The 15,068-nt window shown below is 37.6% G+C and overlaps 1 pseudogene; it reads right to left on the bottom strand.

Annotated features, from left to right (window-relative positions):
- Positions 1 to 1,911: 1,911 nt before the first annotated feature.
- On the bottom strand, positions 1,912 to 2,200 carry LOC143534415 (uncharacterized; annotated as a pseudogene).
- Positions 2,201 to 15,068: the final 12,868 nt, after the last annotated feature.

The raw sequence follows: 15,068 nt of genomic DNA, 5'->3' as shown, positions 1-15,068 counted from the left end.
AAGAATTTTAAGCATGGGTCAACTCCTACATTAAAAAAGTAGCTCCCTTACAGTATAGAAAGCGGTTTGTAGAAACACAAGTTTCTTGTGGAATGTGGAGTAAATCAAACCTAGGAGGTCAAAAGTGCAGGGTGCTCATGCGCTGCCTAAGTGTTAAAAAAACACACGCCTAAGTGCAATAATAAATAGGCTTAGAAAACTAATTTTAATCCAAAACTAAAATAAAAAAAAGCAAACCTAGTATAACTAGTAATCAAATTATAACAAAACCTTTTGCAGCAATTAAAAACATAAAAATACACTTTGAGTAAATTATAAGTTTGAAGTGTGTGATTCAATGAGCAAATTAAAAGTACAAGTCAAAGACTCGATCTTTAAGTATATAAAAAAAGTGGAAAGCGTACACCTGCAAGTTAGAATCTGCTGCAATTAACACATACAGATTAGAAAAAAAAAGCCCAAACCTTATAAACAAGGCATCAGCTTAGAGAAGAAACACCTTCCTAAAAGAAAGAAGGAGAAGCATAAACTATCGACTTGAATACCAGGCAACCACCTCACATGAGCGCCTAGGCATACAATCCATATAAAATACGATACTTTCCCATGCATATTAGACTCGCACAAGTCTAAAGATAGATTATTTCACCTAAATTAACTCACATGACCAACCTAAGATACACTTAATAGTTAATAAACTTGAATCCCTAAAGTTCAATGATCGTCCGGACAATCCAGACAGCAAATTTACTATTGTGTCATGATAATCATCCTGCTGGTAACAAACTAACAACTAGGCATACTGTGCTATTGGACAGTGTATTATCCAGAAAAAAAAATGCAACACAGTTTGATGATTTAATTGTTCTCTAATCTTAAGCTGTTCATGATTAATAATTTAAAGTATTGGTTATGGCAATCAAGTAAGGCACTTCAGTCATCTTAAACACAATAAGCAATGCTAATATTCATGCTTCGACTTACACGCATCATCTAACCGAAAGCATAATAATCAACCTTTTAAGAATAGCCCATTTTGACTTTTGACCCAAACTCATTTTGGCCAGAACCCGTTTTGACCTGTTAGCCAGCCCAACCCAACTTCCCCTTTTTTCAGTTTTGCCAAGCTTATAGAAACTACAGACTGGAAGTAGTTTGTTTGATACGTACTAAATAAAAGATGAAAAGAATCGTAAAAACCCGTTCGCCCGGTCCTACCAGTCATTATGGTAGACTAAGGGAATGACAGCCAAGATTCGTCAAGATTGTGTGTGCTGGGATAAATTTTTCAATGTAGTTTCGCCCTAGTGTTTATGCGAAACAACCCTTTTGCATAAACCTGTGGTCCCCAAAATCATTCTATCCAAGCCTTGCTCATAGAATCTAGGCGCATCTCAAAATCTTTTTAAGCATCGTTCGACGTTACATTATGAAAAGACGCCCCTTGAGTAAAGAACAGGTTGGTAAAACCACAAGTGTCTTGTAGTGTAAATCAAACCTAGGTGGTCAAACACACAAGACGCGGACCACTCACATGTCGCCTAGGCGTACAAAAAAACATCAAAGATACTATAAGACCACTTAATATACATGAATCCCTGATCTTTAACGATCCTTGTGTGCAGATACCAAATTTGTAATTGTAACAACTAGGTATGCTGCTATTGGGCAGCGTATAGATTCAGAATAAAAAATGTAAGAGCATCCACAACGCTGGACCTCCACAAACCGACACAATAAGCAAAGTTATAAATCATGCTCATATCATAATATCATCTAATCTAATATAATCTAAAGCATAATAATAATGATAAAGGGTAACATGTCTATTTGAACTAAACACGATACAATATCAATTAACATCAAATCAATGAAGGAGCATAGGTGTACCTTCCTTCAGGTACACTCTATTTATTTGCAATAGCGATCAGCCTTCTTCTTAACCCGATCATCAACGGACTTGACCTTGGCTTTGGGATCATACCCAAACTACACAGGAAACAAGTCATCGTACTTCATTTTCTTGGCCGCGTCAATCGTGTAAATATCATCAGCATCTCCACCGCCTTCTTCGGCAGCAGCAGTGAGGGCGAAATCATCAGATGGTGGTTTGCTGTGTTTTTTCTTCTTCTTGTGGATGGGTTTGGATCCCTTTGAAGGTGAGCCGGCCTCCTTTCACTCGCTCGTACGCATCCGACATCGCTGCTGATGATGGAAACAAAACTAAAACTAAAACTAAAACTAAGCCTTTGCAACCTATTTATTCAATTGCTTTGCTTAATTGCCAAATGACGGTTAATATATATAAATATAAATGGTTTATATATAAAAAAAAAATTAAATATCTAAATACAAAAAATGTAGAAAATTATAAGTGATAAAAGAGTAATTTTTAAAAGATAATTTGGAAGGAAATATAGAAAGATAAATATGGTAATTATTAAAAATATTAATTTAATTAATGTGAAATTATAGTTTCAATAAGAATATTCAATATAATAAACGTTTATTACATGCGCCTTGTGGCATATATTAGAAAACTAGGTTACTAATCCGTGTACTATACGGGTAGAAATTAAAAATTCGTCATCTAAAGAAATCTGATTGTATATTTCAATATTATTAGGTTATTTATTAAATGGTCTTTTTCTTTGGATAACTTCATACAGGATGTATTTATATTTTTTCTATCTAATTAAATAAATTTTTACATGTTAATTAACATTAAAAAACTTTAGATTGGGCAAAGATAAAATCAATGGTTTTTATTTGCAAGTCATTCTCAAATGACAACGAATTAATTTTTTCGAACGACAACATAATTTATAATTAAGTCACTCATATATCAAACAGATATAAATTATAAAAAATTACAAATATTAATATATATTAGGGAAATTTCACAATTTACACAAATATATAAATATGAGAAAATACATATTATTCAGTCTACTTGATTGTTAAACACTTCAATAGTTCAATGCCTTTGAAAATATGTCCAAAGAAAAAAAAAGATTTAATTAATTAAGAAGTAAAATGGCAAAATGGGCAAATTATAATTGCAAGTATTCGAGTTAGATGGAAAAAAGACAAAATAGATCAAAGACTTGTTGACAAAAAAAAAAATAAAAGTCATACCTTCATTACAAAGGTTTACATAATTTTTCGGTCCACTTGATTACGCTATGGTCCGATAACCCTGAAAATAAGTTGAAAGAACAAAAAGTTAATGAAGTTAGAAGCAAAATAGTGAAACGGGCCAATACAATTGCATCTATATGATTACATATCCGGGCCAAAATGACGTAAGAATCAAATATTTCGTGTTCTACAAGCTCCAGAACAACTGGAGCTGGTTCACCTGCACCGCCATTAGCAAGAAGCCCAAGGGTACCGAGCCGCCTCGGGGCGCCCATGAATGGAAGATAAAGTTCTTCTGGATCAAGGAGGATGTAATTCCTTAGGCCATAACTCGCCATTCTTTGGCGGAGAAATTTGCGGACCTCACTATAGCTGATTTCAAAAATCAGCCATGGTTTAAGACCCTCACCCGCACCCCAATTCCCATGAGCCTGATCCCGGAATCAGCTCTTGTGTTGGTGGGGATGAGCCGCCAATGGCCTTTTTCGGAAGAATATCCCTACTTCTCTAGGGATGACGGATGTAAGTGTTTTCCAAATTTCTTTTTTTTTTTCTTTTTTTTACACGCTTGTTTGTTGTTTCAGCGGAGGGGACTGTTTTTGACATTCTAGTGGATAACGTCCGTAAAGTGGCATGTACCGTCGTCCACTCGACACACAGAGCTTCCCATCCTTGAGAAGACAAAGGAAAACTTCCTTTTCCCTGAGCGCGGGCGTCTCGAACCCGTTCTCAATGAGAACATTTTTGCCCAAGGTGCGTATGTCTTAAACCCTCTCCCCTTACTGCTGTGGATTCGTATGGGATGATCGTGCTCCTTTCTTAAGCGAGGAGTCATCGTCCTACGATGAGCATTCACCTATTGACTATGCGAGTGTTCTACGTGCGATTGTAGATCTTTCCCGCAAGAGGAAGCGGAAAGATGATGTAGGTAGTGTGTAACATTTCGGATTTTCCAAACCCGTATTCGTGTACAATTAACCTGACCCAGAAATATTTTAGATTATTATTAATCAATAAGCAAATATTTAAGTTTCTAATGTTCACATTTTACCCCTCAAACTTTAGATAATGTTTATATCTCTTATTTTAAACATAAATAGTTCAATAATTAACCTTTTTCCAAAGTACAAGGACTAAACGTGTAAAAATGAAAAATCCCATCCTTGGCCACCCGGGGCACCGCGCGACGGCCACCCTACCCCTTGGCCGCGCAGCGCTAAGGAGGAGCTGGTCAGATTGTTTACTCGATTTCGTTTCTTAACTCGTTTTTGGTATAAGATCATGTATATTAGGCATGTTTGAGTGAATTAAGGTCCAAGAAATCATAGTATAACTAAAATACAACTACCTATTCGTTTCCCCCTGATCAAGATCAAATCTTTATAAATACTTCGTTGATTCTTTCATTAAAACCATATATTCTTACTTAAACGAGTAAAAAGCCCATAATTAGTTTGTTTTTGCTATTCTTATATAAACAAGCCTCATTCATCTGCCATAACACTTTACACAAACCCTAGAGGAGCCTTCTCAGCTGTCCTACCCTCTGTTCATCCTCATTCATCTCGGTTTTTGCTTATTCGTTGAAGATACAAGCTTGTTCATTTGACTTTGCATGTGTATGGACCTTTGACTCATCGTATCTGTTGATTCTTTTACTTTCTGGTTAAGTAGTAAACATAGGAATCATTCATATATATTCCCTAGTCAATAACCTTCAATTAATTTCGGTGGTTGAAAGGTGTTGATTGGTCAAATCGTTTAAAACTCGTTAAAGGGCAAAATAGTCAACTAGTTTGACTTACCGTTTTCTCATACTTCTAGTCGGATTCAACGTTCGTTCCAGAAAACTTTTATTCTTGTAACGTAATTTTACGGCTACTGACAAAAACCCGACTTCCGACTCGCTGCTCGGATTCTGGTCAGTACCAGCTCGCTTAAATCTTAAAACAAACATAACTTAAATTCTAAACGTCCGTTTGGATTGATTCCAGTGGCAACGAGTTCGTTTTTATTTATATTATCATATCCTAAAGTCTCAGATTCTGAATTGTTATATCGTTTGACATGTACTGGACGATTCGCTTATTCATTAGCTCGCTTATTCGTATTTATATTCGTTTGTCGTTAAGCTAAGGTGATTTTTATCACTCCCCTATTTTACTCAATTTTCACAACGTTTTGGGGACATATGCATATATCATATTATACATATATAACAAAAATAGCAAACGTGTAATTGTGTGTGATTAATCAAATATACTTGTTATGTGTTTACTTGTTTATGTGCGCATTCGTGTTCAGTGAGGTCCCGCATATCCCCATGTATTGGGTTCTCATTATTATTGACCAACACCCAATTCGCTTGGCAATGGTTTAATCGACAACTTATTTGCTCATGGTTTGATTTCATCACCGCATTACTACGTTTTGCTTATTTCTCTTAACATTATTTTATTGCAAAACTGGTGATAAACTCACTCAACATGTGTTGTTGACAAACTCTATTTTCTACGCATATGCAGGTTATCTAGTGAATTGAATAATGAAGTTTGGATATTTAGACAAGACCATAGGATTTAATGAAAAAAATCATCATTTAAACTTATTCTATTTATTTACTTGAATTGCTTTGTTTTATTTGGATATGGTGTGTGCATTTGAAATAAAATAATTAAATAGATATTGCCACATTTATGTTATGATGGTATCTTCGAGCTGTGAGCAATCGGATCACGCCCCGGCATTTCCGCCTTAGGTTGGGGTGTGACATAGTGGAACTTCCCAGGCTGGGCTTCTACTCATGAGGACCCAGCCGTCAACACCTCAGAGATGGAAGGTGTGACAATTGAGACAAAACCAGGTACACCATGTTATGCAATTACTGACTTAACGATTAAACGCGTATTACGTAACAATCGAACGATTAACCGAACGGGTCTGGTTATGACCCAGATATCTCGGAGGGGCCATCTATAAGTGATATACGTTTAATATAAGCTAATATATTAGTATTATGGCCTTAGTTCGATACCAAACAAGTTAAACAAAAACATGCTCGTTTAACTACCCGCTATAGATTTAAACGCGAAAGATAGTTACAAACCAAGCATTGTATCATCCATTAAGCAGAAAAATACTTACCAAACACTTATTTGAAATGTTTTAAGTGATCCGAGAAAATATTTTCGATTTTTACAAACGTATAGTATGTTTTTATAAATTTACACAAAAATAGCCGAAAAACACTTGTTTTCGCGCTGTTTGTCGCACGCGATATGTTGTTCATTCCAAAAAACAAACCTGAAAAAAATTTGTACTTGGGTTTTCACGTATGGGCTTGTAAAATCGGATTATTGGGCCAAAATAGACCCAAGAGGGCCCAACCCCTATTCCGGTCGCAAGGGGTTTAACCCCTCCCCCCAGCACATTTTTTTATGTATTAAAGCAAGAGATATTTTTATATATGAAAACTTGTGAAATACATCTGTAAACTCCTTCTTCTTCAAGCCATCCTTCAAAACCCTAGGTATTTTGATCATTTTAATCATTTTTAACTTGATTTAATGATGTTTAACAACATATAAACATGGTTTAATTGCCAAAAATCATTCCTAACCATGTAAAAATCCTAAAAATGGTCCATAAACAGGTTTTGATCATACACGTGTTAAGGAACCTGTTTTGATAGTTTTTTTTGCCATAAGCACGGATTAGAAGGTTTAAACGGCGTTTTTACGGTTTAAAAGTTCGTTTTTACACCCTAGCCGAAACCCTATTAGAAAGGCTTTGTTTGTGATATAGTACTTGTATCTAGCCTTATAGCAGCACAAGAGCTTGAAAACCTTATTAGAAAGGCGAAAACGAGCCAAACCCGCTAAGGTAATACCGAAACACTCGATTATGGGTTGTTTAAATTAAGGTTGTGATGTGCATATTTTTAGGTCTTGAAATTTTTCAGGGACATTAGGGACCATATCTTTGAGTCCCTGTCCAAATTTGGTAATTTTTTACCATCCGAGAATATTTGGCGAATTTATTACTGAATTGGGACGTTTAATTGAGAAAAATAGTTAAAATGCTTGAAAAATTATGAAATTTTGTGTAGAACTTTTATTTGGTATATTTTGATCACATATGAAATTTGGGATCATTTGAAAAAGCCTAAGTATCTTTTGTGCAATTGCGTTCATATGAGTTTTTATAGTCGAATTTGGCCCAAAAAGAATATTGAGAAAGGTTGTTACATTCTGGATGTGATACAGATGGTTTTGGAATATAATTTGAGCATCCAAGAATTTTTGTAGAATTTTTTTAGAATTTTTGGAAATCGTTTGAGATAAACGGACGATTTTCAGGCTAAATATAGATGGTAAAATGAATTTTTATAAATTAATAAACCAGTAAATAAATCCAGAAATATTTTTATAAAAATATAAATATTTTATTTGATAAGTGGCTAAATTTTCATAGTTTAATGATTAACGGTTAATTAATTATGCTAATTTGAAAATTAAACAAATTCAATTTTAATAAAAACCGGCAGTTTCGTGATTAACGAACCTACGGGAATATCAAAACACCAAGAGTGATCAAAATTCATATTTTTGGATTAATTAAGTAAAAGCGAACTTTTTTATGAGAAACCCGGACAATTTGGATAAAGTGTGCGCATTTTTCTTCAAAACAAACTGAATAAACGGAAACGAGCCCTGTAGCGAATCCGGAACCCCAATGTGTGATCTTTCTTTATAACTTAATCATTTTATCGACCAACACATTTACCCAAGCTTACTTCCCCATAACTATTTTCTGAACGCATAAACGAACAACTTGACCCAGCTGGGAAAACGGGGAAACTGAGTCAAGTTCGGTTTTAAGTATTAGACATTGAACAACATCACAACCTAAGCCTATTGACACTTTTTTGGCATTCCAGCTATACTCAGATTAGTTATACAGCCCAGTTTAGTATTGAGATTATAATAATATTAAAATATTAATATTATTATAATATTGATTATAGGAACTAGTGATAGCGAATCAAGCAAACCACGAGCTGACTCAGTACTGATTATAGTGAGTTTTATGACCCCACTTTCTGAACTGTTTTACGAACTTTTGGGGTAAAAAGCACGTTTGTAAATATCCATATACTTATCTGAAACGTATGATGATGTGAATTATCTAAGTGCTAACACATGAAAGTCCCCACTAACTTAGTGATTAACTTCGAGCCGGTGGCTTGTGAATAGTACTATTGGTTTGACAAACCCAGGCGGGGCCAGCACGGTTTGCTGAGACATTATCCCGTTTGCACATAACCATAATTATACAAACCAGCTATGTAGTGTTAGACATAGCTACTTGGGGCATAATGTGGGCAGAAGGGGAGCTACAGTAGTTGATTGAGCGTGGGAAATGGAGGCACGCAGCACAAATAGTCCAGACTTCACTATAGCTTAGCATAATTACATAACATATATACGTACATAAATACTTACATGCGTATATACAGATTATGACTTGTGATTACGCATACTTGTTTTCTTGAAACTCGTGAAACTCATCAACCATAGTAGTTGACCCATTTTAAAAGTACTTTTCAGGTGTGATACCGAAGTTGGAAAATCCGTGATTTTGTGCTGTCTGTTACTAAACATGATCGGTGCGGTGTGAATAGACGCAAGGTTACTAGTACGACTAGAATAACTTACGAGTATATTTTGTTGGAACACCTAGTTTGTAAACTTAAATAGACCAATGTAATATATTGTAAATTAGTTTTTAATGTTTCTTTATAAACAATGTGGTTGATACTAGAGGTGTTTGTTGCATTCCCGTTTACGCTTCCGCATTGTGCTAGTTGGGGTGTGACAGAAGGTCCGACGACTACTTCCGCCAGCCAACCTAAGGGTTCAGAGAGGATGCCTGACGTGTGCGAATATATATAGATATATATATATATATATATATATATATATATAATTTAAATAAAGTTTCACACAAATCGGGTTTTAAAAATGGTTTTCACCAACAACCAAACCAAACACGAAAGGCAAGTGTACCTATCGTTTCTAGCAAAGTATCGGTAAGAACCGAGTGTCAATCCATGGACACGGTGAACTTTTGATACTAAATCCTTGTAATTAATTTAACCAAACAAACAATCCAAGTAATTTTTCAAGTAACTTAAACTAGCATATAACAATAACAAAGCAAATAAAATACAACTAACAATCAATCCAAACAAAGCTACTTAGACTATGCATCCACTTACACTTAGTGACAAAATAACAATGATAATGACAAACATCATAAGCACCAATATCAAATTCCAATCAAGGCAACCTAATACTAGCAACAAAACATCATGATAGGTTTTCAACAAGTTAATAACCATAGATTAGTAAGTTTGTCAAAACTACCTAATTTCATAATTAAAGGAAAGCTAGCATGAAAACAATAAACTAACCACCTAAAATCATGTAAAATAGACAAGTTCAAGAACACTAGTTAAGACACATGAATCTTTCAAATTAGCAAAATATAAACTAAGGATTATGGCCTTAAACTCTAGCAAACATCAACCAATTCAAAGAATCTTGTTATCACCATACAATTTTTCAATATCAAGTGATAGGTTTCATGCTTGTTAAAATTCATAACCAAGTTAGTTTCCACTAGTCATTCCTAACTTAATGATATAAACAAAGTATGCATACACAAGTAAGTTCATAAACAAATGCTCAACACATAGTTTTCCAACATATTATGGTGAAACATCTATCAAACTAACAAGACTAGGAATTAAAACAAGCATTCAACCATCAAACTCTATTCAAGAACATGTCATAAACTTGAAGAACATCAACTTGTCAAAATCATGCATAGATAAATATCACATAAGCAAAAGCTTCAACATAATCTAAGTAACAAGAGTATTTAGCCCATAAGGCTTAATACAACAACCAAAATCAAAGTAATCTTACAAAACATTGTCAAGAACAAAAGATTGCAAAATAAGATGAATGATGATTGCTACTTGAAAGGATGATCACACAAAGATGGAAGCCTTGAATTCTCTCTGGAACACACACAATAAATTTCCAGCAAGTTAAGAGAATTCCCCTAAGGCTCCACACTTAAAATGGATGTAATGGAGGTGTATTTATGCTTTCTGGACGTCTGGCACGGGCCCTTGCACGGGCACGCACGGTCGTGCATATAAGTGGAAAGTCAACACCCCGCTTTAGTCTGACCAAAAGGTTAAATTTCTCTGTTCTGGCACGGTCATTGGGTCATGCAAGTCTTGCACGGGCATTCGCACGGGCATGCACGGTCGTGCAGGTATGGCAGAATGCTGTTTTTGCCTCCGAAACGCCATCTTTTCGTGTTTTCTTTGTCGGGCGGGCGCCCGGACCTACAAATTCACAAATAACTCAAATAAGTACCTAAAACAATGAATTTGCATGGAGTTCGGTATATATATGAGGTTAATTTGATGCAAAAAAGATGTACACTTTGTGTTACATCAAACATCCCCACACTTGAACTTTGCTTGTCCTCAAGCAAATAAAACAAACTCCACAATAGCAACAATAACCCGCAAGCAATAATCATTCAATTTTTTAATAGATCAAGTAAGCATTGGATATATATATCCAAACAAACCTAATAAGAATGAAGACATAATCTAGAGAACATTACAAATTTTCATCACATTCCCACCTTGCAAACCTCACAATGTTCACTCATACACTCGGCTATATTTAGTGATCATGCGTGTAATAGTGCATGTTGAGAACACTCGATGCCAAGACGATGACTAAGCAAGGCATAGGCTTGTTTAAGGGTCAAATCAAACCGACACATATATGGCATAAAACATGAGTACTTGAGGGTTGTAACTTGGCTTAGGGTTAGGGTGAGGAATTTTTGGGAAAAGTGGCTAAACAGCTAGAAAATCCGGAACTAAGTTAGCTATAAAACAAAATCTAACTAAACCAAATGGTTTAAATGGGCCGAGAGCTAACAAACCAAAAATTGCTCTTTGAAATTAAGTTTCACCTAATATGTGATGAACTAACTTCTTATTTTTCTCTTCTTTTCTTATAAGAATTTGTTTTTTTTTGTCATTCTATAAACTTTACATACAAACTTGGAAGATAGCATTGTGCTTTCCCAAGTGAAAAAAAAATGAAAGAAATACAAAAATAAACTAACTAACTTAGCCGAACCGGATTTCTAACCAAAAATGGGTGAAAACATAAAAGACTATATGGCTAAGTGGCGATAGAAATAGGGTGAAATAGAAAAAACACGGGAAAAGGCTAAACATGGGCTACTAAGCGGATATGTGTGTAAGGAAAATATAAGTGGAAAAATGGCTAGACAAAGGGTTTATCCTAAATTACTCAATGGTTTATGCCATGTATATGTATATGGTTTTAAAATGCAATCCCGAAAACAAGTTCTACCTTACAATGATCACCCGGCTCACTCAATTGCCCATAAAAACATGAGCAAAAATAACTGACGAGGCAAACTCACGGAAACGGGCGGATTGGGTAACTTTTGCAAGGTAAGAATGTCAATCTTGTTTGTCATGCTTAAAGGTATGTCTTTTTAAAGATTTTCGGCTTGAATGTCTTAAAGGTTTGTGCTTTGACAAAACAATTAAAGTTGAATTAAAATTTCTTAGTGGTTATTATTTGCTACAAAAATTTTCTTAGGAGTTTTGCAAAAAATTTTAAATTTGGACAAAAAAAATTCATAAAATTCCCTCCCCACACTTGAATTGTGCAACGCCCTCGTTGCACAACAAAAAAACTATAAAATTAAGTGCAAAAGAGAGAACATAAAACTTCCCTGAAAAATGCAAAACTGCCAGACCAGAGACCCGATTAGATCCAAGTGAAAATTCGGCAATGCCAATTGTGCAATAGGACCACCTGCAATGACAAAGCAAGTGTGAAAACGTTATTAGAGCGTTTACGAGCCAGGATCTAGTCGCAAATCGATACGTTAACTCGTGTTCAATACGTTAATGGAAGAATACATTAAGCATGGATGATGAATACATTAGATGAGGAGAGAATCCGGCAGCATAACGTTACAATGGATAAATATGGCACAAATCTCTTGTGCAGTTTCACTATGGAAAGCCTATTTATAGGCTGGGCTCATTCGTTACACTGTATTAACGAATGAGACTTCTCATTCGTTAGCATTCCTAACGAATAAGTATTTCCATAGCCCCATTCGCAAGACAAGACAAAACCATAGCAGAACAACAGAATGCAAAATACAATCCAAAACACATCCAAAGATAACATTCATCATAAACTCGAAAGAGAAAAGGTTTACACAATACAATGAAAACTACCAAAGTCTAGAAAACACACATACAAATAAACTTCTAATCATCATTCATGTCATCGAAAACTGAGCCAGTAGGCTCCGGGTCCCGGTTCGCGAACAGGGAAGCACCTACGGATCAGCGGGCATAGTGAACTGGCCGGCCTGCACTAGAGGGCTCGGAGGGTGGTCAAAGAATAGGCCAGAGGAAGGACCAGTCGGGGAGAACTGTACGTCAAAGGGGGGCTGCTGCATGCCCGAAGGGTGAATCGATGAAGCGTCGTAGGACCATGAAGGTGCATCGGGAACCGTGAACCCGCTGTGTGTAGCGTGGACCTGACCTTATGCGTACAACCACTCGAAGCCTCAGCGTGTGTAATCGGCGGTATAATCAATTAGGCCCCGCTGATCGATCTGCTCGGCCCGGATCTGCTCCTGAGTAAGCTGGAACTGCTCCTGGTTGAGGCTAAACTGGTCAAACCTCTGCCATAGATGTTCATAGTCCAGCGGTATCGGACCTGGCTGTGGCTCCTCCTGACCATGCATGTCATCACCAGCAGGGGGTAGCGGGTCCCAAATGCGACCCTACCTGTCAACCAATCTGGTCCGGTTCCCTACCGCCCTCACAATCCTGATTGCTCGGAGTCGGGACAAATCCATGAGAATCCCCTCGCCCATCATGGTCAAATTCCGAGCAGCCGGTAAGTCCATAACTCCAAGTCGATGGGCGAGTTCAGCTATGAGCATCCCAGCACAAATGGAACTACCAGAAGTGGACTCACCCGCTCGACTGAAACATTCGGCCACACTAAACCCAAGATTACAATCCTGCCCGTCAATAATGCAATATAAGTGAAAAAGATCTCGAGTCACGACATTGCCCACACTATCACCGCGGGCCCCAATGCAATAAAGAACAAGGCGATGTAGGGGGTCTAAAAGTAGTGTGGCCTTTGACGAACGGCCGTTATGCGGTTCTCCAGTAACCCGCATCCAAAAGGCGTGCCTCTCCTCCGAACTCGGGAAATCCCTCAACCCGTCAAACATATCAGACTCAATCTCCTCATCGGTATAAAGACCCATGGTGCTAGCCAGGGTGGCGAGTGACCACGTATACCACTTTCCCCCTAACCGAAACCGGACCCCGTTATTACTGTCATGAGGATCCATAATCAGTGGGTCCATAAAGAAAGAAGACAAGAACTCCAAAGTAAGCTCGAGAAAGACAGGCCGACGAATAAAGAGAAGACGCCTCCACGGTGCTGTAAGTAATGCATCAAACGCTCGCGCTGGTTTATGTGTTCCAGCCTCTCATAGCACGGGACGCGTCCCATCACGAATTTACTCCTCCTCGGCCACAGTTCAGCGAAACGTTCACGAGCGGTGCTGCTCCTGTCATCATTCCCAATAAACCGGCAGAACGGGTGCCTGCGGCCTGACATTTGTCAAACAAGAGATGAATAAGCAAAAATGGATAAAGGAAAACGAGAAACGGGTTAATTAACTCTTTGGCATGGTCATGTCAGAAGCAGTGCAAGGTAGTGCGGACCGACAGGACCATGCATGGGGCTTCGGGAAACAGATTGGTCGATCGGGGTTGCACTGGCCGGAAAAACGACCATGCACGGCCGTGCGGGAGCGTGCCGGCGGTTGTGCAGACCCAACAGTGGCCGCGCCGGCGGCGGTTATGGCCAGAAAATCAGCCCAATCGACCAAAATCAATGCAATCAAGCCAAATGCAGTCAAATACAACCCAAAAACTAACTAAAACAACAAGAAATTAGGGCAAATCCAACCCAAAATGATAAGATTGGAAAAACTCCAAATTCCTCATGAACAAACCCTAATTTCTACATAAACAAGAAAAAGGAAGATGGAATGGAAGATAAAACATACCTTTGGTGTGAAAATCCAGTGAAGAACAAGAGATTCGGGGGTTAGGGGGTCAAAATCGGCTGTGGGGAGAGTGGAATGGATGAAAATGGGGTAGGTAGGGGATAAAACCTGATAAAAAACGTCTGCACGGTTCTCGAGACAAAGCTGCATGGCCGTGCGGGGTCGTGCACGAGCCCGTGCAAGGTCGTTTTGGCCTACCAATTCTCATTCTGCCAATTTGGCAGTATTCCACTCAATTCCAAACCAAAATGGTTCCCGATTTTGACCATTATGAGCCCTAACCCATAATCTCTCACTCAAAGAACGAAACCGGAAAGAAACAAAGATAGCTTCACTCTTCGAAAACAAACAAGAACAAAATAAACACACAAAAACTACAAAGTTCCTAAACATGCAAAATTTTTACGGAGTCGATAGCTAGACTCAAACTCCCCACACTAGATCATGGGGTAGAGGTCGACAACCTCCAAAACAGTCTCGACCGGCTCACCTAAATAGTGTTTCAAACGGTGACCATTCACCTTGAAGATGCGTCCATCCTCATGGCCAATCTCAATGGTACCGTACTCGAACACCTGTCTCACACTAAAGGGGCCGGACCATCGGGATTTTAACTTCCCAGGGAATAAACGAAGGCGAGAATTGTAAAGCAAAACACGATCGCCCGCTTG

The sequence above is a fragment of the Bidens hawaiensis genome, unplaced genomic scaffold (assembly GCF_021521415.1).
Source record: "Bidens hawaiensis isolate Kalapana, Puna unplaced genomic scaffold, B.hawaiensis_p1.1 tig00010164_1, whole genome shotgun sequence".
NCBI lineage: Eukaryota > Viridiplantae > Streptophyta > Magnoliopsida > Asterales > Asteraceae > Bidens > Bidens hawaiensis.
Note: the sequence above shows the minus strand (reverse complement) of the source record. Positions and strands in the feature narration are given on the sequence as shown.